The 25,474-nt window shown below is 45.0% G+C and overlaps 1 protein-coding gene across 1 annotated transcript in view; it reads left to right on the forward strand.

Annotated features, from left to right (window-relative positions):
- The window catches only part of LOC143147423 (uncharacterized), a 151,320-nt gene that overhangs the window by 112,218 nt on the left and 13,628 nt on the right, over positions 1-25,474 (forward strand). The gene's annotated exons all lie outside the window — the stretch shown is intronic.

The following is a 25,474-nucleotide window of genomic DNA, read 5'->3' on the forward strand; positions in this document are numbered from 1 at the left end:
TAACATCGAGCACCGAAATTTGTAAAATTCCCAAACAGATATCCGAACCGTTTCTCGATCCTATTATAATACTTTTTAACGTCGTGTAACGCATACAGCGTAAAAATAACATCGAATACAGCAATTTATAAAATTCTCAAACAAATCTTCGAACCGTTTCTCGATCCTATTATAATACTTTCTAACCTCATTTTTAACACATGTAACGTTAAAATAACATCGAACACGGAAATTTGTAAAATTCTCAAACAAATCTTCGAACCGTTTCTCGATCCTATTATAATACTTTCTAACCTAATTTTTAACACATGTAACGTTAAAATAACATCGAACGCGGAAATTTGTAAAATTCTCAAACGGATCAACGAACCGTTTCGAACGTTTCGTTGGAAGTATTGAATCGCAACGAATTATCCTCTACTCGAAGTAATTTGGCGCGGTGGATACTTCCCGGTACGCTTTCTTCTTAAAGTTGTTCCCGAGAATGTCCTTTTAAAACTCGTACAGTTATATAAATATTAATATATGCGAGCAAAGGAAACAAAAACAATCGACAGCTTTCCGTTTGACGAATGGACAGTATCCGTGGGTTTGTTCGAAGAGACGAGAAACAGAGAGGGTAGTCGAGAGCCATTTGAAATTGTAAAGTGTCGCAAACCTCTATGCGGTTGCGAGCGTCTAATTGATTCCGATTCGATTATAATAACTTCGACGTATATGTACCTTTGACCAATTAAAGCGGGATACCCCGTATAATATTACGGACGTTCGAGATCGATGTTCCACTCTAACAAATTCCGTTTTAAAGGCTTGAATTTAGGCTACGATAATTGCAACGGTAACTGGCGTATTGTAGATTTCGCAGCGCCGGATTGTCATTTTTGTTTATAAACGTTCGTCGACCGACTTTAAACGGAAATAATTCAACCGTTTCCCGATACACGAGTCGAACGAATCTTCTTCCACGAATTGTAGTTACACGGTGTCAGTTAATCAGCGAACAATTGCCTTATTCAGATGCGAATCTTTGGAAAATCGATACACTTTTGTAGAAAGTACTCCGAAATTGCACGAGAAATTAAAATCAACGATGCATCGACGGAATCGATGGAGTTACTGGAAAATCGAGTAAACGATTCCTCGAGAAAGTAAATCTTCTTTAATGACAATTTAAATCGCGTATCCACTGATCCGCGAAGTACGGATTGCGGAGTACGGTGGGTCAAGAATGACCCATACCGGTAGATCGAATCTCGTCTCATTTTTCCTCGTGAATACTATCGATGTATGAACAACGAAAAGTGAAGCGATACGTTCGAAAATTGTGAACGAATAACACCGTCGAACATTTCAAACGAACAAATTCAACCGAAGCTGCGCTAAATTGAGTTTCTGTTGGCCAATTTAAACAGTCGATTTCTACTCGATGGGCAATTTTATTATATTTGTCTCGACTATCCATCTATTTAGAAAGATGGAAAATTTGTACAAGCGAGCGAGATACGCTCGAAGCTGTTCGTACCGGTCGGAGCGAGCGAGAGCAAAGAATCTCGAGCTCTCGAAGAGTATCGAAAGGAAATGACGAACAATTTAAAGAATTCGCGCGATTTCGAAGAATCGTCGGTTTGTAGGTAAAATTTGGCACGATCGCGACTCGTTTCGTCGATTCGTTAACCCTTATCGTCCATCCACGTTTTTTTCCCTCGCGGCCGGTTTTATAAGGTCGTCGCGGAGAGGAACTCGTCCCTTTTCTTGTATCTCTCATTTTCCTTTCACGTTGCCTCTCGACAAAACGGTAAAGCATCAGATAAATCTTATCAGAGACGAGTGTATCGGCTGGCTGCATCTACGATGCACGCGATGGAGACTCGCGGGCCGACAGAGCGCATAAACGGGGCGGTTGGATCGTCTTTTGCTCAAGGTCGCATCCGGAAAGGAAACTTAGACCAGTCGGGTGGTAGAAGCTCCGAAAGTGACACCGTGATCTCTCGGTTTCCCCCTGTCAAAGAGCATGACGTGCAACGCAACGGATCTCTTCGATTAAACTGTCTCGCCATTCGACTACGAGACGTCGGTTAAGGATTTAATCCTCTTAAAGTATGCCGTGGCGCTTAATTGATAAGATTTTGTATCTCGGTTCTATCTTGGTCAATTTACAATACGAACATTCGGTGCTCGAAAAAAATATTAAGTTTACTCATCGGGTCGTTAACGGTACGACATATCGCGTCGATCATTTTTCAATACTGCACTATTCGCGTAGATAATTTTTCAATATTGTACGATTCGCGACGATAATTTTTAAATATTTTACAATTCGCGACGATAATTTTTGAATATTGCACGGTTCGCGACGAAGCTTCGTTCAATCCGTTTAGCATAGCACGTGCCGTCTCTTTGTTATCGGCCGAGAAACTCATTTATTATTATTCCCTATTAATTGTTTACAAAGATACCGTTACAGACGATAGAATATCTGCGCGGTAACTACCTTAAATAAAAAAACTCGAAGAAAAATCGATAGTATCTGTTACATTTCGTAGACGGTATTCTCCGTACGTCTCTGTTAATAGTTTTTAACAAGTGTGAGAGTGGACGTACGCGTTACACGGATCGCAAAATGACTGCTTCGAAGGAGTACGTTACTCTGCTATGACGAGCATCTCCACGGTGGCGTATATATACGTTGACCGTTTTGAACCGAGTAAACGTCGAGAAATTACGCGACGCGCAGCGAAGCGAACCTTCGCAGAATTCAAACTGAATTTCTGTCTCTTGGTACAATTTTTGGTGCACGGATGTATCGTAACGCGCAGGACCCATTTCGGCGATGAATCGGGGACAGGAAGACAATGAAAGAAGTTCGTACGAACGTCTGCCTTATTCGACCATGGTTCCAAATTATAGCCATTTTTGTACTCGGGTGTTGCGCAGCTGCACGTCTTCGCAAGAAGCGTTCGCGACGAAATTGGATACGTTGAATATACCTGCTGGAAAATTTGTCGTTCGAATAATTACAGTTACACGTACGTTCGTCCACGAAACTCTCGCGTCGATCGTAAGGTCGATTACGGACTTCCGTAGCCGAGATCGGTGATCGTGCAAAAGCTGGCTAACATCGACGAATCGATTTCATCGGAGTATAGAAACTGGTTCGTGGAACAAGGGTAGAGTTTTCAACGGACGCAAGGTTTGTAGGTGACGCGGCGAAGCGGACGTAGACATACGAGGAAGAAACGCTTGGAATTCTAACCGATCCTTACGAACACTTCCAAGTGAACGAATTGTTCGAACATTTTAACCGGTAACGATCTCGAGAGGCAAGCATCTGGCGTACAAAGTGTCTGGATAATGTCTTAGAAAGTTGCATGCACGCTCTGTCTTTGCGCTTCAACAACTTCGATCCTCCGTTTTAATGGCCGTTGTACGGGTAAAAACACCGAGAGGGCAAAACGTGGCGGTTAAGGGAACATTGCTATCACCGAGTCATTGTTCCGTATAATTCAGATTGTTTTCCATCTGCGGTGTAATTATGAAAAAAAGCCTCCTTTCACGAACGTGATCACAATCAGCGTCGCATTTACCATCGGGACCAAATCGTGCAAGCAACATATGTATATGCAGGTGTCCCGGGTGTACCAACCGGATATAATAAATCGAACACGGTGAAAACGTTCAGCGAGCGCCTGCCGTGACTCGATGACAGCTCGGAATATGCTGGCTGATCGTGACTCCACTGATCCAGAAGTAAATACAGCATAATAGAGTTCATTTCGCTAGGAGTGCACGTCGCCTTTTGCGAGCGCGGCCCGGCGAGTGAATTTTTTCCCGCCCAGAGATAATGGCCGCGGTGTTTCGTAATTAACGCGAGGTCGTGAACCAGTTTTCTTCCTTCTGACTCGTTCGAGTCGAGTAAAATCTCCGCAACGGCAACACGAGTTTCGACGAACTTCGCTCCGATTTATCCGCTCGCGATACAACGATCGATGAACAAAATATATATCGGACGCGGCGAGAATCGTTCTCGAGGTAATATCGGTTTCAGGTGTTCGCCGAACGTTCGTGCGCTTAATTATAGCGCGTAATCGTACATTGTCCCTTTTCTTCGTTTTTGCGCCTCGATCGATAAAGATTCTTCGGTTATCTCGAATAGCTCGCGTAAGTTGCAACCGAAGGAATCTCGAGAAAAGTTTAACGTACCTGTGTTTATTATTCTTCTATTTGCTTCGTGTTTCTAGCGTTTCGTCGTTGTTGTTTTTTTTAAATTTCCTCGATTTTAGCACACGGTTGGAGTATCACTGGTCCGATACAGAGAACCAGTCGCTTCGCGCTCGCACCGGTACAACATCGCTCGACACGCGCTTTCGATTTACAATTCTCTTCCAACGTCGTGCAACGTTTTCGGAAATATTGAAAATTCTCCAAAAATATTTAATTCTCCGAACGGTACACCTTCGACGACTCTGCTCGGTATTCTAATAGGTTGTTCAATTAATTTCGTCGTTCGATAAAACTTATCGAACAGTTCTGTTCAATGTAGTACTGTTCGATAAGTTTCATCGAACGGCAAAACTTATCGAGCAACCTAGTACTATACTGTTCGATAAGTTTCATCGAACGAGGAAACTCATTAAACAACCTAGTACTGTCCAATGTAGTACTATTCGATAAATTTTATCGAACGTCAAAATTTATCGAGCAACCTGGTACTATACTGTTCAATAAGTTTCATCGAACGAGGAAACTAATTAAACAACCTAGTACTGTCCAATGTAGTACTATTCAAAATTTATTGAGCAACCTAGTACTGTCCAATGTAGTACTATTCAAAATTTATTGAGCAACCTAGTACTGTCCAATGTAGTACTATTCAAAATTTATTGAGCAACCTAGTACTGTCCAATGTATTACTATTCGATAAGTTTCATCGAACGTCAAAACTTATCGAGCAACCTAATACCGTACTGTTCGATAAGTTTTCTCGAACGAGAAAACTTATTAAACAACCATTGAATAAAACTTATCGAACGACTCGGTACATCGTCGAATGATAATTGCGCGCGAAAATTGCAACCCTCCCGCGGTTGTGCGTTGATTTCGAGCCCGATGGAAACGATACGGACGCGGTCGAATCGTCGCTCGAGAAAGCTTTCACCGTTGCCTTTGCACCGTCCGTTTCTCCTTCCTGCTTACGTATCTTCGAAATAATGCACCGCGTACTCTTTCGTCGGCTCCGTTGCGTAACAGCAACGCCGAGGAATCAATGCACATTCCGCGAGGAAGACTTTTAAGCCGTGCTCGCTATACGCCGCAGGAATCTCGAGAGGAACGGTTGCAAGGTGGTTGCAGCCGGGGTGGGAGAAATAAAGAATCCGCGGAGTGCACGGGCTACCGATCACGAATTAATTAAATCCGTGTAGCAATATGCACCGAACACGGTTCCGCGTGTTCATACACGAGATAGGGATTTGAATTGTTCACGATCACGCGCCGTTTCTCCTATAACCGCCGACAATATATCGTGATTATCCGTTGCACGCTGTGCCCCTGCCTCTGCACCCTCGATTCACCGCAAGGAGTAACATTCTTCGACAGTCGCCCTTTGACGACACGGTTCGCCGAGTCGCAACGATTTACCCGCGCGGAGGACAATCGTTACGCGGCGATTAAACCAAACACTGCGACCGTTTCCAAACGATCTGCACAATTTTAATCGAGACCGAACCGATCCCATCTCGCAAACTTTTTCGCGATCTTCCTATCGATAATTATCGCACGATTGGTCCTTTCGAGCACGGCTTGACGCATCGTGGTAAACGAGAGGCGGAAATAACTTTCTTTTCGTTGGTTGAATTACACCGTGTACACTGGTGCTCGAAAATTTGGAGAAACCTTCGATCAAAGCTCTTTCGTACGCGTGTACTCGTTCCCTCGAAAATTGTACTCTTTTGTATGAAATTAATACAAGTTGGATGTAAGATTGAAATCGCTCGTTTTCGTGTTCGTTGGAAAAATAAAAACGTTTAGAAACTTTCGGGTTTTATCGTTTCGTCGAATATATCTCCATCGGTGATCGATCAATCGTTTCCACTCTAATGCAGTTTGCACTGGTAAATGTTCGCTTCGTCGAAGAAGTTCGCGAAGAGAGATCGTTGAGAATTCATGGCGCGTGAATTCAAATACAATTACGATTTCGATCTCGAATTGTACTTAAGTCCGATTAATTTCCCGGAAGAATATTCCGAACGAATTTCTTCGTACGTGCTCGAAGAAAGGTTCATTTATTGGAAAGTGTACAGCGTTTTCGGAAACGAGAGTTTCAAAATTAAAGCTCCCGGTGTTGCTACGAACGGTTAACAATGTTTTAGTAAACTATTGCGGGGCAACTTCGTTGTTGATACAGTCTGACGCGTTGCGGAAGATGAGTTAGTTTGTCCCCGTGGTCTGTAAAGCACACGAGAAAAATAATTAGTACAACGTACGTCTGGTGGTTTTCGACACGGGTTTTTCCGAGTAAGACGTTTTCACTATCTTCTCTTATATCGGATTGTTCGGAAAATCATTACGTTTTCCAAAATGGAGAATGTATAATTTAATAAAATGTTTATACACTCTAAAAAAAATGAAACACGATTTTTTTTAGAGTGTATAAACATTTTCTTAAATTATACATTTTCCATTACATTCGTCTCGCTAAAAATCTCTTACACGTTTCTCTACCTTTCTTATCTCTTCCCCGTTGATCGCGTCGGAAAATAAAAGAACACCTTTAGTTCTCAAACGAACCTAGTTACCGCCTCGAAGTCGATAACTAAATTCATACCGCTACGAAACGTACGTCTCGAAACCGATACTCATTGAGTCATCAACGAAGCTCGAGGTACAAGGGTAGATTCGTCGCAATCGGCTAGATACCAACGCGTTCGCGAAGTATGTCGCGACGAATCGGTGTAACCTCGAAGGTATGCCCTCTCGGGCCAGGTAAACGCGTAATCCGTTTCGCGGCGCTCGAATACTACGGATATCCAGATTACTCGGCGCGTAAAATATTCGAACGTGTACTCGAGAATGTTTACCGGAAGATTGAACAAGAAAGTTGTAGCATTCTTCGTTAAATTCGGCACCGAGTCCCTTAATCCTGGTTTCCTCCCGAAGCGAAGACCCTTCGGTGTAGTTTTGGTCGCGGCGATGATCAACGAGGCAATTAACGACGCGTTAAATTTTACATCGAGCCGCTCTTCGTTCGTACCCCTCTACGCGATAGTGCTCGGTTACTTCCTGGACCGAACGAAAGATGTACTCATTGTCGCGTAATGACCGACGAGGCAATTAAGAATGTTTCGAAATACGCGAGCAAAAAATGAAATTACAACCCGTACTTACCGGTGGTCGAAACGAACGTACGTGCGCTCGCATGCGCGTATACGTGTCTGTGTGTGTTACCGAACTTCCCGAGCCGCGGGTTCTTCCGAGCGTCGTCGTTACTCTCCACCGAAATTTACGGGATAATTAATTGACCCCTCCGTCGGGGGCGCTCGTTCCGAGCCCGAATAATCGCCGGTCCCGGGTCGAATAATTCTCTCGCGTGCAAATATTCTAAATGACCGTCTTAAATTATCCGCCGCTATCGCGGATAATCGAGCTTCGCCGGGGAACGTTTCACGGACGCTGCCAGAAGCTCGTGGCTGCCGGCGTTCCACGGTGTTTCTTGCCCCCCACCTCCTCCTCCTCCGGTTCCCTCTGCCCCTCTCCGAGCTCCCCCTCGGCAACGTCCGCTGCAAGACGATACCTCGCCACGACTGTTTTTCACCTGGCGTGATTCGACGGGGGCCCCCTTTCTTCCCGAGCGGCCGGTAAATCGCAGCCGGATACCTGGACTTTGCTCGTTCGAGGAAGGTGATAACGATACGGTACATTAGCGGCCGCGTGAATTTCTCATTAGTCATCGGCGGTGGCCGCCGTAATTTTCAGCACGCGCTGCACCTTCCACCGGGTGGTGCCCCCCTCCGTTTCCCTCTTTCAGGCCCGTGGTCCCCGCGCGAACCTCCTGTTCCAACGTCTCGGTCCCCCCACCCCCCACCACCGCGCCATTCGTCGGTACCCCGAGACACGACCTCGTTTCGAGTCCCGCGGTAGTCGCGGCGAAATGCTTAAATCGTTTCTCGTTCGACATCGGGCTACCGAACGTGTCCTATTAATATCGCGTTACCCGGTGTGCACGAGTAGTCTCGAGAGCGGGTTAATGCACGCTTTTAATGCCCGCCGCTGCCACCGCGGCTCAGCTACGAAGACAGCGCCGCGATTACGCGCTTTCACGGGTCCGCGAGCGGGCCAGATAGGTGGAGGATTTTCCGTCGACGCTCGAATTCACGCCAATTGTTACCATTGACCGCTTTCGAGCGATAATCGGTTACGAATGTATCCAGTGTCGTCGGGTTACGAGCTTTTTTTACACGATTTCGAGCAGTCGCTATTACGGGAGAAACTAGGTTGTTCGATAAGTTTCGTCGTTCCTTCCATCGTAAAATAATGCTACGACACGTTAACTGTGAACGACTGTAAATATACGAACGAGTCGACAGATCTGACGCGAAACTTCGCACACGTTCGTCAAACGGTGGTACCATTTTTCGAAAAATAAACGACGAAACTAATAACACCATTTCTTAACGAACGACGAAACTTATCGAGAAACCCATTACTTCCACTGGATGGTGAACTGCACGGGTCCTTCTGCGAAGAGTATAGGGTACGATGACTCGATTATTTTTAAAGATTCCAGCGATAATGGTTACGAGTACATCCGATGTTATTGGGTTCGAGCTTTTTTCTTGACGATTTCGATCGATCGCGCTTACGGTGGAAATCATTTCCGCGGTGTGATAAATCGCACGGGTCTCTGGGTGAAAAGTATCAGGTACAGTAATTACTTTATTTTTGGAGACTCCAACGATAATAGTTACGACTGTATCCGACATCGTTGAGTTCGGAGCTTTTTTCTTAACGATTTCGATTATTTGCGCTTAAAGGGGAAACCACTCGCTGCGATTTTAATCTATTTCCGCAGGAGGGTATATTACACGTGTACCCGTGTGCAAAATAGTAGGTATAATAACTCGATGATTTTTTAGATTCTAGTAATTAGAGTAGTATAAGCGAACACGCGTGTTTACGTTTCGGTACGAATGTACGCGCGTCGAGCGTATCTTTAGGAAATATTATCTTCGTACTTGTACATTCTCGGTATAGAAGGTTACCATAAGCGTCGAATTTGTCTTTTTGTCTTCTGTAAGAGCGTGGAAAATAGTAGAATTACTCAACGATAGAAATACCAACGAAATCCCTTAGAAGACAACCTTGAAAAGAAATTATTTTTTAGTACTTTATTTTTCCCTTTGAACGGTTCACGGTGCTCCGATCAGGTTTTTCGTACATCTATCGATAATTAGGTGTTTTATACACGAGTGATTTTCAAACTTTTTAGATAGTGCCTCCGTAAAGAAGAGAAAACGTCCGTGTCCAAAATTTATACAAACAGTATTTTTAGACTTCCAAGTGTCGGATTCGATCGATTCGAGATATCTTCGAATATTTAAATATTCGTGATTACTCCTGTAGATTCGAAATAACTCCAAGTATCCGAGTGTCAGCTTCCATTTGCCAGTTTCAACGAGTCCAAAGAATCATCATGTTCTATCATGTTAGATTGTACCGGTGAACAGTGTTTCCGAATGATCGAACATTTGGTATCGAAAAGGTTGGAGATTTAAAAATATCAATCGTTGCGATGCCGGTAGACGGTCCACGGGTTTTTGCCCCGTAAGGAATTACTATCCTGATAACTAAGAGTTATTCTTCGTTACACGCGTAACAGAATTCATTAACGCGAATTAAATTCGCAAGATGGATGGAGTAATTTTTACATCGACGTTAGTTACTTTCCCGCCGACAGTTCCACGGCCGTCTCTCCTCGTAGAGCGATAATCGCGTTTAAAAGTGCTCCGTCCCGAAAGAGTTAATGTCTCCGAGGAGGGCCGATGTCGATTATGCTGTACCAGTGAATACGAAGCGGTTGAGAAATGGACGCGATCCGTCAGCGAGACAATGGTTCCCCGGCTGTCTGCGGGAATTGATGAGTGGAGGCATCGGACGATGATGGCATTACGCGGATGAAATCGTGATTATGCGGTCATTTTTAGGTAGTGCTCTAATGACGTTCAGTGAGAAGGAAATTAGTAGGGCGATCGATAAGCACCGCGGACGAGCTCGAATTTTTCAAACGTTTCAGGAGATGGATGAAGCGTTTGCGAAATTTTGCAATTACGTCTAGCCGTCTCTGTGTTTCATTAGCTTTCACGATCCTTACGGTGGGTCGCGGTTTAAGCGTCCGCGAGCGTGTTATCGCGCGCGGAACGAATTTCTTTGGTGAACCGTTCGAACGAGTTATTTATCGCGCCCCGACCGGGGGAATCCCGATGGTAAAAAAATGATTATCCGTTTCCAAAGAAGAGACTGTTCGCCAAGTTAAAAAATACATCGGATTTGTTCCCTCGAAGATTTTATCGCCGAGTAACGCGTGTAACGATCCGAAACCTACAACGTAGTCCTGAAGATCATGAAAAATTGGAGTATCGTCGAGAAACGTAACGAGTTCGTTAAAAATACCCGCAGAATCTTAGCGTTTGATCGCGATGCTCCGAGAATTCTGCATCCCGAAACAACTGTACGATTCAAGTCGTACGAAACGATTTTCCATCGACTTCGACGTCGTTTCTTATCGATTTCTGCTTCTATCTATTCGCAGCATCTGTGGAGCAACGGTATTCGAACATTCCCGAAAGAAAGTAAGGTTTATTAATTACACCGAACGGAGTAAGACGCAATTGATCGTTTTGAAGTTGTCGAGGTTTAATCTCGCTTGGGAATTTCTTAACAATCTGGGTTGGAAGAATCGTGCGTTGGTAATTGGATCGAGTAGGGAACAATGCTACGTCGTGGCGCTGTAATAAATGAGATTCATTGAAAACTGGCACTTTCACTGTGTCCATAGATCAATGGATCACTGCACGAAACGGCAGGATGAATCAGAGGGACTCGGTATAGCTTCGCGAGAACATAAACATGGCAGCTTATCGAATACGTAGACAGAATCTCGTAACGATTATTAGCGATAGAAAGTGGAGTACCCACTGGTGGAAAAATTACACGATCGATTCTTCAACGATTTATTTCTCGAGTTTTGTTTCCAATAATTTATTATATTATCGATTCCACGTAACGTTGCAACATTACTTATTGCCAACACGAGGTAATTACTGTAAAATAACGAAGAATCGTCGATAAAAGAAATTTATGTATAATACATCGGGTGTCCGAGGTTTCAAATCGGACGAAAGAGAAGCTTTCTACGTAGAAATAGTTCTATTCTCTGATCGCTCTATTCTCCGTTGTTAATTTCACTTTCGCCTATTCTTTCGTACTTTTCGTTCGTGTATAGAGAAACGATGGCTTCCCGTATCGCCCTATACGTTCTCTCGGATTGTTCGTCGATTAGTCGTTTCGAGTAGTCGAAGCAAGTAGCCATGGTTCCGTTGCACGTGCAAGACACCGAAAAAATATTCACCGTCGCTTCGGTGAGAACGTTCGAATTTCGACCCTAATTTTAAGCGGCACTTGCGCCTTCGTGTTCGTCCTCGACGAAATCCTGGTTAGAACGACTACGGTGTCACCTTCGTCCGTCACAGTTGCTGACCGCAGGCACGCAGAACCTGGCAGCGACTTTTTACGTTGTATTTCCATATAAGGAAGACACAGAAAGGGTTATATACCTAACGCGCAGTCATCGATTCCCGAACTGCCCTTTGGGACGGGAAGCAGCTCCGCCGAGGGAATCTGGAATAACTCGGAGGATTTTTTTGCGCTCGCTGTCCTTTGTGCGATCGATCTCTCCTCGTCGAACGACCACCGAACCGAACACTCGTTAATAACAAGTATACCGAGAAAGAAAGAAACCACATTTCCGAATCGATCGCTTAAAACTACGTATCCGTTTCTCGTTCATTTTACCATTCGACGAAATTACGTACTATACCTGTACGGGTGCAATATAATCATTTTTATCAATTATTTTCTCGATTACGAGTGTCCCCGAATCGATCGCTTAAAAATATATATTCGTTTCTCGTTAATTTTACCATTGGACGAAATTACGTATTATACCTGTACGGGTGCAATATAATAATTTTTATTAATTATTTTCTCGATTACGAGTGTCCCCGAATCGATCGCTTAAAACTACGTATTTATTTCTCGTTAATTTTACCATTCAACGAAATTACGCATCAGAATCGTACGGGTGCAACGCACTGGTTTTCGTTTATTATATTCTCGATTCCGAGTGTCCCCGAATCGATCGCTCAAAAATATATATTCGTTTCTCGTTAATTTTACCATTCGACGAAATTACATATCGTAGCTCAACCGGTGCAACGTAATAGCTTTTATGTATCATTTTCTCGTTTTCGAGTGTCCCGTAACCGCAAACATAGAAACAATCTCGAACACGATAAAACTGGATAAAATACTTCCCCAAGTCGGATAATCGTATGGAAATCGATCGACACCGTGCGCATAATAATTCCGTAATAATTCTCGAAAAATCATGCGCGTATCGTGCGGCCGACAGTGAGTTTATCAGCGCACTTGTCACGTAGGAAATATCGCTACAATAAAGATGAACAATTTATTGCGTTCTCGTTGAGAGAACCGCGGCGATAAAGCGTCGCGTATATTTTACAAGCGGTCGAACATAATCGACATTATTGTTTGTACCATTATCGGCCGTAATTCATCTCGACAACGCACCGACACTTCCTAATTCCACCTACTCGGTTTGCCGAGACGCGACGCGTGCTTCTGCCCGTGAAACGTTTCCTCGAACTTGTACAGAAATTACGAGCCCTAATCAGCGGCTGGTGGAAAAGTCGTAGAAAGTGTGACTAAAAGCGGGAACTTAAAGTCGGTATCGTTGTAGAACATTATCTACGACGATCAACGATTAGAAGATACTTTTATACGCGGCTGGCGCGCTCGTAGCACGGTACCGAAGAATTCTGGAATTCCACGAGAATTCTCGGGGTCCTGGAAGCACTCGTCCTTGAGGTATACCGAGCGTTTCTCGCTCGTGCGAGGTCGAGGTCGAGGGGCCGGAACAGGACCACGGGAATTCGAGGTGCTTAAAGCGTTTCGACGACTCGTCATAGAGAATACTCGGTGCTCCCCGGGGGTCAGATAAAAGGGAATCCGTGTGCATTCGGCGGGAAACGGCATGTGTATCTGCTACGGGTGCCACGTGATCGGAATCTCAGCCAACCACTTCCGTTATTTATGAACACCGCCGTTTCTCTCGTTCCCTCGAACGCGATGCTGATTGCGCTGAATCGTCCACGATTTTCATTTATAACGCGGTTTAATCGTCGATCGCCTCGAACCTTTCCACTCCGCGTTGATCCCCTCGGTATCGTACGCTTTGCCAAATATTTTTCTCCGCGTCTCGTCAACGCAATTACTTGCCAATCGATACTTTTTTATCTTGCGTCTTTTATTTTTCGAATCAGTTTTCTCCCGTAGGTTTCGGATATTTTTATCCGCAATTTTGAAATTGTAGGGGGGAATGATTCTATCCGTCAAGTTTTTAAATACGCGTTGTTCTTCAAGATCCACGATTGAACCGAAATATTGCATCTTTTATTTTATCTCCGTTAGTGTTTTATTATATATAATATAATATCCTCGGACGAAGAGAATTTTTATCATTCATATTTCAACTAGACGGTAAATCGTATATTTTTGTTTATTTTATTTAAATATCCGATGAAATACTCCGAACCGATATTATTCTGGACCGATCTGCTGTACAAGTATCGCGACGTTAAAAATTCTGGTCATCGAACCCGCGTGTCCGGTTTCAAACTTAATCGGCGCGAAAGGGATGGTTTTATAATGGAGTTAAACGATCGCCGCGAGAGCTCGTGATAAACACTCGAGATAATCGTCTGTATTTCCCGCGCGTTCTTTTTTTACGTCTTTAGAAACCACTGTTATAAAAGTACCCGGCGACACGCACGACGCGCGTTTATTAGCCCTTCGCAATTCGGCATTCGGATTATAAAACCACGGTGAAATTTCACGAGACCCCTGTCGGAACGAAGAATTATTTTTACGAGTGCAAAGACCTCTCGATCTCGCGTACCCTTCGTCGGATCGACGAATCCACGAGAAAATCCGCTCGAAAACGGGGGATATAACACGCGGGAAAAAGAAAACCGAGTGGAAATCTACCCGTTGAGAATAAAAACAGGAAAGAAAATGGCAAACCGGGGATATTAAATCAGATGCACCGACCCGTATACCGCAATTCCAAAGACTTTCGCAAGGTCGTAAATCTTTCTAATGACGATGCAGGAATCGGATCTCCGAAGTCAAATTAATGACGCAGAACTGGCTCGGTACGTAGATCGAACATCGAAGCGCTACGCTTAATAAATTTAACGCACGTAACGAATAACCGACGAGGAAACTCCGAGAACGTAGAAATTCAAAAAATTGTCTGAACATTTTATCAGTAACGCAAGACTATTTTTCATCGGTTCGACGGGGTAAGAAGGACCCTTGAGAAACGTGCAGAGATTCTTCACAGAGAAAGCTCAAATAAAAGTGTATCCTTTTTTGTATCTAAGAAAAAAGAAAAAAATTGATACATAGGATTATAGACGAATCTAATTTTCGAATTGCTCTGGTCGCCAGATAGATGCTGGTTTTGATTTCTCGAGTCGATCTCGGTCACGACTTCGAACGCCATTTGATTCCCAAACGAGCCGCGTCTACTTCCTAAAGGGGGGTGTTCCTTGATCGCGGGTTGGACTGGTTGAAAAAATCGCGTTTCTAGTTTTCTCCTCGCGAGGAAAAAGTAACCCGTCGAGACGGCTCAATCGATCGCACCGGATACCCGGCGACTATCTGGATTCGAAGCCTGTCCAGTAAATCGATCAATCGATATCGTTCCCCCTTAAAAAGAAGACTCGCGACAATCGTGTCCGCTTCGCGAACGAAACCTGGCCACAATGAACGCTCGATCGAGGGTCTGACTCAGCTCCGGAACGCTCGATTTTTCCTCGATGTTTCCACTTACCTGGCCGAGTCTCGCTTGGGAGATCGGCGCGCGCCGAACGATAAATCACACCCCGCGCGGGGACTTTTCCGTCAGAACGGGACGTGTCAATTCAAAATATATCGACCGGTCGGTGCCGTGTAGCAACGAAACGATCGTGGCGGCGAGATAACGCTCGAAAATTGTTCCCCAGCCTCGACGCTTTCAAAGGCGAAAAAATGTCACCAGGGGGAGGGGTGGTAACGAGGGCAAATATCCGACGAAGGCGAAAAATCGAATCGCGTGCCATTGACTCGACACTCGGATTGTTCGGTTCGTTTTTCTACCGGCTGGTATTAACTTTTATTCGAATTAGGTTACGATTTAAATATTCCAGTCGCGGACATTTGAAAGAGCAAAATTTATCTATCAATCGCGGGAAACGATACTCGCGACGGCTCGGTGACGATGATTCGACGATTTGATTCACCAACGTGTAAAAAATTCTAGTGTACGATACGGTAATTAAGAATAATCACGCGTAACGAAATATTGTACGGTAAGTTCGTGTCGGTAGGTTAAAATTCGCAAGAGATCCCGCTGTAACTTTGCAAGAGAACGGAGAAAATTCAAAAAATCGCCAAGGTTGTTTGCATCGATAAACTTGTCTCGTACACCGGGAGTAACCTGTCGCGCACGGTGTACCGTGTCGCGAAGTAAATACGAAATGATAAAATACCAAGTACGAGTGGTTAGAGATGAAAATATATGGCGTGAGAATTTGTCTCGAGACTTTGTCTCGTCGCTCTGGAGAATTTATTCTTGGAATCCACACGATTCGAAACAAATAACCGCTCGATCGAAACACCGTTTCCCTTCGATGATTCGGGGATGGTGTCTCTCATCTTGTACGAAAACAGGTGACTCTTTACTCACGATCCTCGGTCTAATTGGCGTAAAGTATCGTCCAAGTATTGGAGGTTTCCACGGTGCACGGTGGAGGGAGAACGCGACGAGCGTGATTTTTCGCCGACAGATTCAGAGGCCGATAACTGTCGTCGCGTTGCTCGTGAAAGAGAGAGCCGGTAGGCGTTTCCGTTAGACCGTAACGATATTGTCAGGTTGCATAAGAGCGGGGTGGCAGGGGAGTGGGGCCCTGGTTATGACAGATTACGAGCGCATAAATAATGGCCGCGCGATTTTCGGTCCCGTGTACGCGTATCTATACGCGCGACGGGTCTGCTCGTTCGCTCGCTCGCTCGCTCGCTCGCTGGCGCGAGCGCGCGCGCGCGCGCGCGCGTTGCACGCACGTGTAACCGGCACGGAGGCACGAGAACCGTTGGCGGTGGATAGGTATATCGAGGCGAGTGATCTACGGCGGGATCCGTAGATCGATGACTGACCGTGCCGGCTGAACAGCTGCTGCCGGGTCACAGAGTGACCCCGGACTGAGGTTGATCGATGACTTCGACGATGACCCCGGCCAGGGGGGAACGATCGCCGGGCTCTCCGACCGGCATTCTTCTGCCTTTGATCCTCGTGCACACGAAGCAGGAACTCGGAGAGCTCGAGCGGGGACGGTGACGTTTGATCGCCGCGAAGTATGCAAACCGGTATATCGTTGCCAACTACACTTTGCCCTCTGCGATGATGCGTGTCGATCGGATCCGCTCCGGCCTCGGGTAGACGCGAGCATGAGTCGGCACTGGGCTATTGGGGTATAATACTTGTTGCGCCGGTGTGGGCGTTTACACACGCCACGAACGGAGTACGGTCGCATGAGGGCTAGGAGGTGGTCTCCGTGTCGTGGGGTTGTTTCCCGCTGAGACCGGTACTCGGGAATCGTCGCTTCGGGAATCGTCGCTTCGAGAATCGTCGCTTCGAGAATTGTCGCTTCGTGAATCGTCGAGATTGAAAGCCGATCTCGTACATAATCCACGCAAAAGATATACCTTTCGGAATATTAACCCTTTGCACTCGAGGCTTCTTTCCTATCAGAAACCTACGCCTCGAGAAAATCCTCCAAGTCGTAAAATTAATCTGGAACGGAACATTTTTATATACTTCGTATGCATGCGTTTACACTCGTGATATTTAAATTTCAATTTGAATTCCAAACCACCAAGTTTTCCCGAATCAAAAATAGTACACCGAAGTAGGTGGCGACCGAGGATCTCCTCTCGAGTCCAAAGGGTTAATAAAGTTCGATTCATTGATAAGATAAAAACGCCGAGCTATCGTTTAATCGCACCCGTGAGCCAAAATTCCAATAAGCAAGAATCGTAGAAAACGGTGTTCCGTAGAAGGAGCACGCGTCGAAGAAATAAATATTCCACGCTGTTGTAGCGGTCTCGCTTTGTCGCGCGCCCGAATGTCCAAAGACCAGGACTTTGTAATCGTGAAAAATTCTCTTCGTTCGGGGAACAACGCGCGATACACGAACGGTCGATACATCGTGTCGATTCGCGAAACGCCGACACGGACGAAATGATTCGTTCGCGGAAATTGTTTAAACACCATCGAGGCGCGAGGTATCTCCCCACCTGGTTTCGTTTCGCTCGGGGCCCGATAAATAGGTACACGTACGCGAACGAAAATATACATCCGCGTTAGCCGGCAATCGCCAGGAAGCTATTATCTCGAAGGTGCATTCTATTAAATCAAGCTGACGTTTAAACGGGTGGAAGGGGGTAGGAGGTAGGTACGTTCGCAGTAACGACCGCGGCCGGGCGAGGCTGCGCGAGATACGAGATTCCCGAAATTAAGTTCAGAGAACAGTAACGTTAACGGTATTTCGAACGACGTTCGCGCGCCAAGTTCGCGTAGACGGAAATTTTACACGCGTGCCACTTCGTGTAACGATCCCCCCACTCTCGGCCCCCTCCTCGAGCCCCCCCTCGATATCCGTTCTTCACGTGCAAAGACCGATTCTAGCCCGTTTATAACGAGCACCGTGCCGGATTGTATCGCAATTACCGGTAAACAAATTGCCCCGTCAATTTCGCAAATTGCAGGTTCAGAGAATGAAATCTCACAATCTGGACTGCGGAGCGCGCGCTACCACCGTTCCGATCGCACGCACACGCGCCTAACCTCGCCACGGTGTGTTTATGCACGTGCTCGCGTACGTCCACGCACTTTAGCGCGCGTTTAAACCGCGCGCCGGAGCTTAATGCACCTAAACGCTGCATCTTGAATTAGCGGCGCATAGTTCCGGCCGAGATCTGCCCGTGTTCAATTTCGAGACTCTGTTCTCGATGTTGTTATCGCGTCGACCAGTGCGCGACGATATCGCGACCGGTGGATCAACCGGCGCACATTGCTCCGTGGACATTTTATCCAGTAAATCGGGATTGTTTATCGGGGTTGGAGATAAGCCTCTTCCGTTGTGATTCCATCCGGAGCGTTACGTATCGTATTTGTGCCGCGAGATCGACACGTTGAATCGTTCACTGCCCTGGATCCAACAATCGGCACGCGTTTTCGCATTCGAACACGAAAATTGTTTCGTATTTTCGCGCGTTGATCGCCGGGTACCCAATCATTCGTGATGTAGGTTTTACGCAAGATGTTCGACAGCTTTCCGTGCGATCCTCTTCGTTTAAAAGTATATTTACACGCAACGCCCGTTCCGTGTCCATGCCCGAACATTTATAACGTATAATGTTTATAAACGACCGAAGAATGTTTGGGATGTGTGCGGAAGAAACGTGCCGGGCAATTTCGAGTCGGACGTTGTAGAGTGTACAACAAAATTCTCCATTGAATAGGTTGAATTGCGATATCTTTGAACGAAGAAGAGGAAGAAGTAAAACATCGAAGGAAACATCGAACGATGTAAAGTAAAAGAAGAATTTAATATTCGCGAATAATCAGTCGTGTAGGAAAATTTTACAAATATTTCAAAATGGCACATTCCTTTAACTTCGTACTGGATAAAATCAAACGCAAGATATTCGAGCAATATACACGCTGGAAAAGATCTATTTCCGTAAGGGAACGATCGACCGTTGGTTCATGGTAAGTGTATACAAATAAAAGTGTATTTGTTACGCGAAAACTTTTATTCACGAAATAACAATTTGACGGGAGTTAAGAGAATATTTTGACAACGTCGATGCGTTCGATAACTTTGAAGTTGACGTTGTGGATGTTGAACGTGTCACGATTGGAGGATCTTGGCCTCCGTGGCCGGACCATGAGAAACGGAGTAAATATCTTCTATGAAACGTAATCTAGGCACGTCTTGGTCGGTGACAGACACGACACGGTTTATGCATAAACTGTCACGTATAAAACTATGATAACCAATTTGGACCCAGATCAGAACCAGAACGCGATTGTATTGTGTACAAATGGACCTTAATTCTTTCAATTTCGTGTCGTATATGCGTGTTTCGTAATCGGTATGCACGGACGCGTGTACACGTTTACCGAATCGAGTACCAAGAGCGCTGTGGAAGTATTTAAGTGTAAAGTATTCGGTGCTGAGACCTGTCACAAACGGTAAAGTATTTAAAGTACATTGCACACTCGTCAAAAGTGTACAGTACCGAAGTATCGATGTTCGATAAAAGTGTTTGGAAAAACGCTTCGGTGTAAACAATCGTTGGACGCGTTTCGAGCACGATGTTTACATTTGCAAGAAACTCGCCGCCGAGGCCATTTCTGGCGCAGTGGAACACGCCCGTCGTTATTTTCGAATTTACGCCGTCTCGAGACAAGCGGTGTGTGCTCGAATGTTTACACAGAGAGACGAGAGACCGATCGAGAATCCAAACTATGTAGCGGGATGACAGTTTCAGTGACATTGAGTCCACCATCGTCGGTCTTACCGTAGTTTTCGACGCGCGATGTCCGAGTTGTTTGATTTACTTGGTCGCTCAACGTAACGGTCAGAGAAAACAGCGAATGTTGCTAACTCAGCGACATATGGTACCTCACGGAAACCAATTTTAACTCCAACTCGACTAAAATTCCTCTGGAGCATTTGCAGGGTTATTACATTCGCGGTAGCACCTTGTCCGTTGACCCCGCCTTATGAAACCTCTTTCTAAATTTCTCGCCGAGTCGATCGCATCTCTTCCGTTCTCTTCTGTACGATTTCGAAAGAATTTACCCTGGTGGAGATTAATAGAATTTTAATTACTTCGTCCAGACAGATACGAACGTTATTGGCGTCCTGTGCGGAAATCGCAAACGTATCGATTGCAAAGCTCTTGTAGGTACGAAAGATATCACCGAATTATCGAGTGTTTTACAGTCATTGCTTTTAATTCGCACGACGTTAAGTGTGCGTTGATACAATACTTCTCAAGCATCACGCAGAGATAGTTTAAAATCCAATACATCTAATGAATTCCGTTTAATTAGGAAGTCGTTAACATTTGCTATCGCACTTGTGAAATTCGTGAAAAGGCCACGGAAAGGTGATTCACGCACCTATAATCCGCGTGTCCCCACTTATATCAGTCGCCCTCTATCCCCTTTCTCTCGTCGAGAGAGAATAGTCGGCGATATGGCTAAAGCGATTGCAATTTTCTGTGACTGTATCGGACGATAAAATTCAACGACGGTCACCGGTGATCAGCGGCGGTTAGCGACGGTCAGCGCCAGTCAGCGACGGTCAGCAAGGGTCACCGAAGGTCACCGGGGGTCAACGGAGGTTAGCGGAGGCTCTGAGAAAGGGGAGGGGGCAATGTTTACCTAAGGATGGTCCGGAGCTGATCATCGAGATTCTCGCAGTCTGCTTTTGTTAAATAGATGCTTTATCCAATGTGCAGTCACCCCTCAACCCTCGCTATCGTAGTGTTCTACCAGATTCCTTTTCCGTGTGACACCTAACGAATGGACAAATTATATTATTATATTGGAAGAGAGAGTATAATTTTTCAACGAACTGAAAACCGTTCTTATTCCAATTCTTCTCCAGGAAACTACCCAGCCGAGGGAACCAAATTGATAAATATGAAAAATTGAAGATATAGGTAACAGAAAAGCAGAAACGGTGCACGATGTAATAGATAACAAGTAGAGGAAAATAAATAGGGGAAAAACGAGTACGATTGAAAATTGGGGAGTGCTCACCGATACCGACCAACGGTCGCTAATAAAACTACCCCGTTTGCTCGCCACCGTTTACCCTTGAGCGGAATTCGTGTGCACGGGGACGAATAAACTCGTGGTACTTACAGGAGTGCATACGTGGGATGGTTTACCCGTAAACTGCTTTGCATACAGTAACGTGGCCGCGTTCACAACGGAGCCGCCTCTTTGCCGTCGGCTTACTTTCGATTTTCTTTGCGAGTACGCGGACCTGAAACCGCTCTGTGCATACCGATGCAACCGCGCCACTGTATTGCCGTTGCACTGCCGTGAGGTATAGCTACGTGTAAGCAATACTCGATGATGTTGTGGAGGACGGGATCCCTGTGTACGACGATATCAAAGAAAGGAACGTGTACGTGTACGATGACAACACCGGCGATGATGCATCGGTCTTAGTGTCCAGTACCAGAGAAGACTCGGATAATTTCGCGATACGAGGAAATCTTTTTTTATATTTCTTTTTCTCCTTGGAAAACTAAAAGAAGGATAAGGACACGCTACTGGAGGTTCGTATAATTTCGCAATAATGATATTCGATTTAAATTCGTTCCATATATTTACATTCAAAACGCAAAGTTTCGTACCGGGAGAAAAGAGAAATTGTTTCTTTACCTTTACACGTTGAATGGCATCGGAAAAAATAACCGTTTCTGAAAATGTGTTCGGTACCATTTAGTAGATTTATCGAATAAAGTGGACACTTTATCAAAATCATCGCGAAATTATTACGCGAGTTTTAAAAGATCGATTGAAAGAGCGTTCGTGTATGGTAATGCAGACGTTAAGAATCTTCCGGTGTAGCGAATCGCGGTAGACGCAGTCGTGAAACGATATTTTACAATTGTTTTCAAAGAGTTTCGAGTATGATCGATCGATAGCTAGTAGCAGTTTTTATCGCGTTATTAATTCCTCGACGACAGAGTGTTATGCGATCGATGCAAGTGCTAATAGGCCGTCTTCGGAGATCAACAGGTCGTGTGTAACTAATACGAGTAGAAACCAAGTATAGACGATTTGCTTCGGTACACGAGTGTCGAGAGCTAATTGTGACGAAATTATCGCGTTATTAATTATTCAGTTACCGGTATATCCCGAGTGGTCAAAGTAGCATAAATTTTCTTACCGGCGCGCATAATATTTACAAGCGCGCGAAATCGAGAGAAATTCTCGTCGAGATGTTAAAATTCTCGTTAGGCTATCACGATCCGGAGACTTATCCGACAATTATCTCTGTTTTCCTTTGAAATTGCCTTTTTCCGATTCTTGTTCGCCAATTCCTTCCTTGATAATTGCTTTTTCTCTTACGCTGCAACTTCACGGTCATATGCACTATTAACATCGACCGCAGATTAAAATATTCATGAATCCCTTCAACCCTAATCAACGATCCTCGAACTCATCTCAGCATGAGCCCTAACAAGAACTATAACCTTATCTTGTCTATCGCGGCACTTATAATACACTTAACTACGATAACGCATCGCACGTACGTTAAATTATGTTTATTAAAAACGTGTTCGCGTTCTCTCGCCACCGCTCATTATAAATCATATATACGAGTTTCGAACTCGATTCTACACGGTACGAGTTTGAGAGAGGCCTTCGTTTTTCTTTTTCTAACGAAAAAAAAAAAAAAAAAAAAAAAAGAAAAAGAAAAAACAATGGAGTCGAGGACTTTGACGGAAGCAATCATACTGGTTATATACAACGCTGCATCCGCCGTGGCCGGTAACGAAAAACGACCTAGAGAACCGATTCCGAACCAGTCTGGTGTATACGAACCGAGTGATAATTCGAGCAACAACTTCTGCAATGAGAACCGATGAAAGATTACGGTGACGTGTGTTACAGTTTCCAATAAAATATATAAAATGAAAATATCGTAATTTACGTAGACGTACACAGCGCGTCGTATAAAACTGTGTAAGATAATGACAAAAATAACGAGCTCGGTAATCGTGCATTCTCCTACGGGTAATCACGGATAATTTCGACGGTAACCTTTTCCTTCGTAAATATGTATCCTTCGACTTACGATATCGAGAAGGAATTTTTTTAAACAAACCTACCGGTCGTCGCTTCGACGAGTCGAGCATTCAGACGAGACAATTGTTTCCGTTTCGAGACAAGAATCGAATGACACGACGATTTTACAGTTGTTGAAAATTTTACGAAACAATTCACCGCTACTTATCATCCGGCCTAAAGTGTCCAATTAAAAGACCCAACTCGCTCGTAGTTCGTGTATCTTACGTTTCTACATCGTTTGGACGGAAAATATGTTTTTTTTGTTGGCACATCACCGCCCTTGTCTCGCGAACAACGATATTAACCGTACTCGACTCGAGTCTATGGAAATCGTTTCGCAACGAGGGGGTTAGCGCCAATGCCTGGATTCCCTTTCGACGCAGAGATGCCGGTGTTCCGTATTCGCGACACCCGTAATATCCAGTCGGATAATTAATTACGAAGGGGGAGCGGCGCTCGACCGAACTCGGTATATCTTCCGACATCTGGGCCCGTTTTACATTGTGACCAGCGGTGCGTGGGCGTATCGCCAGTGGCTGCCTACAGGGTGGACCCGGGGACCATTAATTCGCCTCCTTGCGAATCCCACGTGTGTTTTATTAAGCGTTCCAGAGAGGGGTTGGTAGACGCTGCTTTCCTTTTTGTCGTCGCTGTTTCGTCAGTCTCGACACGAGTCTTTCTCGTACTAGAGTGAAACAGAACCATCAAAGCGAACAACCAAATAATTTCTTTCGTTCCCTTATCTATTTCATCTATTCCTATTTTTATCGGTTTATTTCGTTTCTGTATCTTTCGAAACACTTTACAAAGAATTCTTTCATTCGCACGGTATGTTTCTAACCAACGATAAAGTTGTCCCAAGAATATTCCAAACACGAAATCGAGGACGAAGCAAAGTCACATTTAACGAATCTGGCACCGAATCGCGTATACAGTGGATCGAAAGATTATTTGTACAATACATTACCTACGAATCTGATTTGAATGAAAGTTTGCGCGCATATAAAGCATACTGGGTCGCAGATAATACAATTTCTTTGTCGACGAAAAGTGTTCTCGAGAGGATAAAATTAAGATTCGAAAATTCAAGGTTTCTTCGTTGCTTCGATACAATTCTTCTGGGGGATTTCTTCACAGTTCGAATAGTAAAAACTCGATATTTCTTGATTGCGAAATTACAAAGAAAATGAAAGTCGTTGCAAGCTCTTCGATCGTCTGAAATCGGCTAACAGCAGCGTTCATAGTGCCACTTTCTCTTCGATTTTTCAAATACAACCTCGTAATAGTGCGAAACGGAGCAAATATTCAGCTCTTGGTGCTCTATCATTCAGTTTCGAAACAGTCCCAAGAAAAGTTGCATTAGAAAAATCTAAAAAGAACATTAAAACCTTCGACTCGATCTCACCTTCTTGGAAGAAGAAGGTGAAATTTCCCTCGGACGAAATATTTCTCCGTGTATACACTATTACGCACACAACTTTGCACACAAACTTTCATTACAATTACTCTTATGTATAAGAATATAATTTCTTTACAATACAACGTGCAAATACTTTTCGGAGCTACAGTATTCGACGAACGTAAATTTAATCGAAATTCTTGCAAATCCGCTCGTTTCGAACAAATATCCGTTTGGAAAGATCGACGACAGTCGCTGGTCGCGTCGACGTTATTTCCAGTTTCCAGCTGGTTAAACGACACCGAGGCGTGTCAAAAGTGGCGCGCGATTGGCCAGCATCGGTTCCAATGATCCTAATTGCGACGAAGGGTAAATATTCGTGGGATGCCAGCGATGCAACGTCACGGGTGTTAGGATTGTTCGGGTATCGGCGTGGAAGGTCTCGGTTCCGCGCGAACAATGATCGCGATCCATCGTCTCGTCGCAAAGCACGTGCATCGTCATGAAATCCCGCGCGGAGCGAGATCCAGCGAGCACGGACCGCGCTTAAACGATACCTAAACCCATTATCACGGGCTCGAGGCACCGGGCACGGACAACGCCGCGTCGTCGCTTTGAAAGCACCGGCCGATCGACCTTTCAGGGTTCAACGATCCGGGGGTCGGTCGGTCTCTCTCGTTCGATTCTTCCGGGTGTCCTCTCGAACGCGCGCATACCGCGGCAGAAGCTCGGGCTCCCGGTATCGGGGATGCAGCGTAATTTCAACCCGGGACAGATCAGGTGTTACGAGC

The sequence above is a fragment of the Ptiloglossa arizonensis genome, chromosome 5, assembly GCF_051014685.1.
Source record: "Ptiloglossa arizonensis isolate GNS036 chromosome 5, iyPtiAriz1_principal, whole genome shotgun sequence".
Taxonomy (NCBI): Eukaryota; Metazoa; Arthropoda; class Insecta; order Hymenoptera; family Colletidae; genus Ptiloglossa; species Ptiloglossa arizonensis.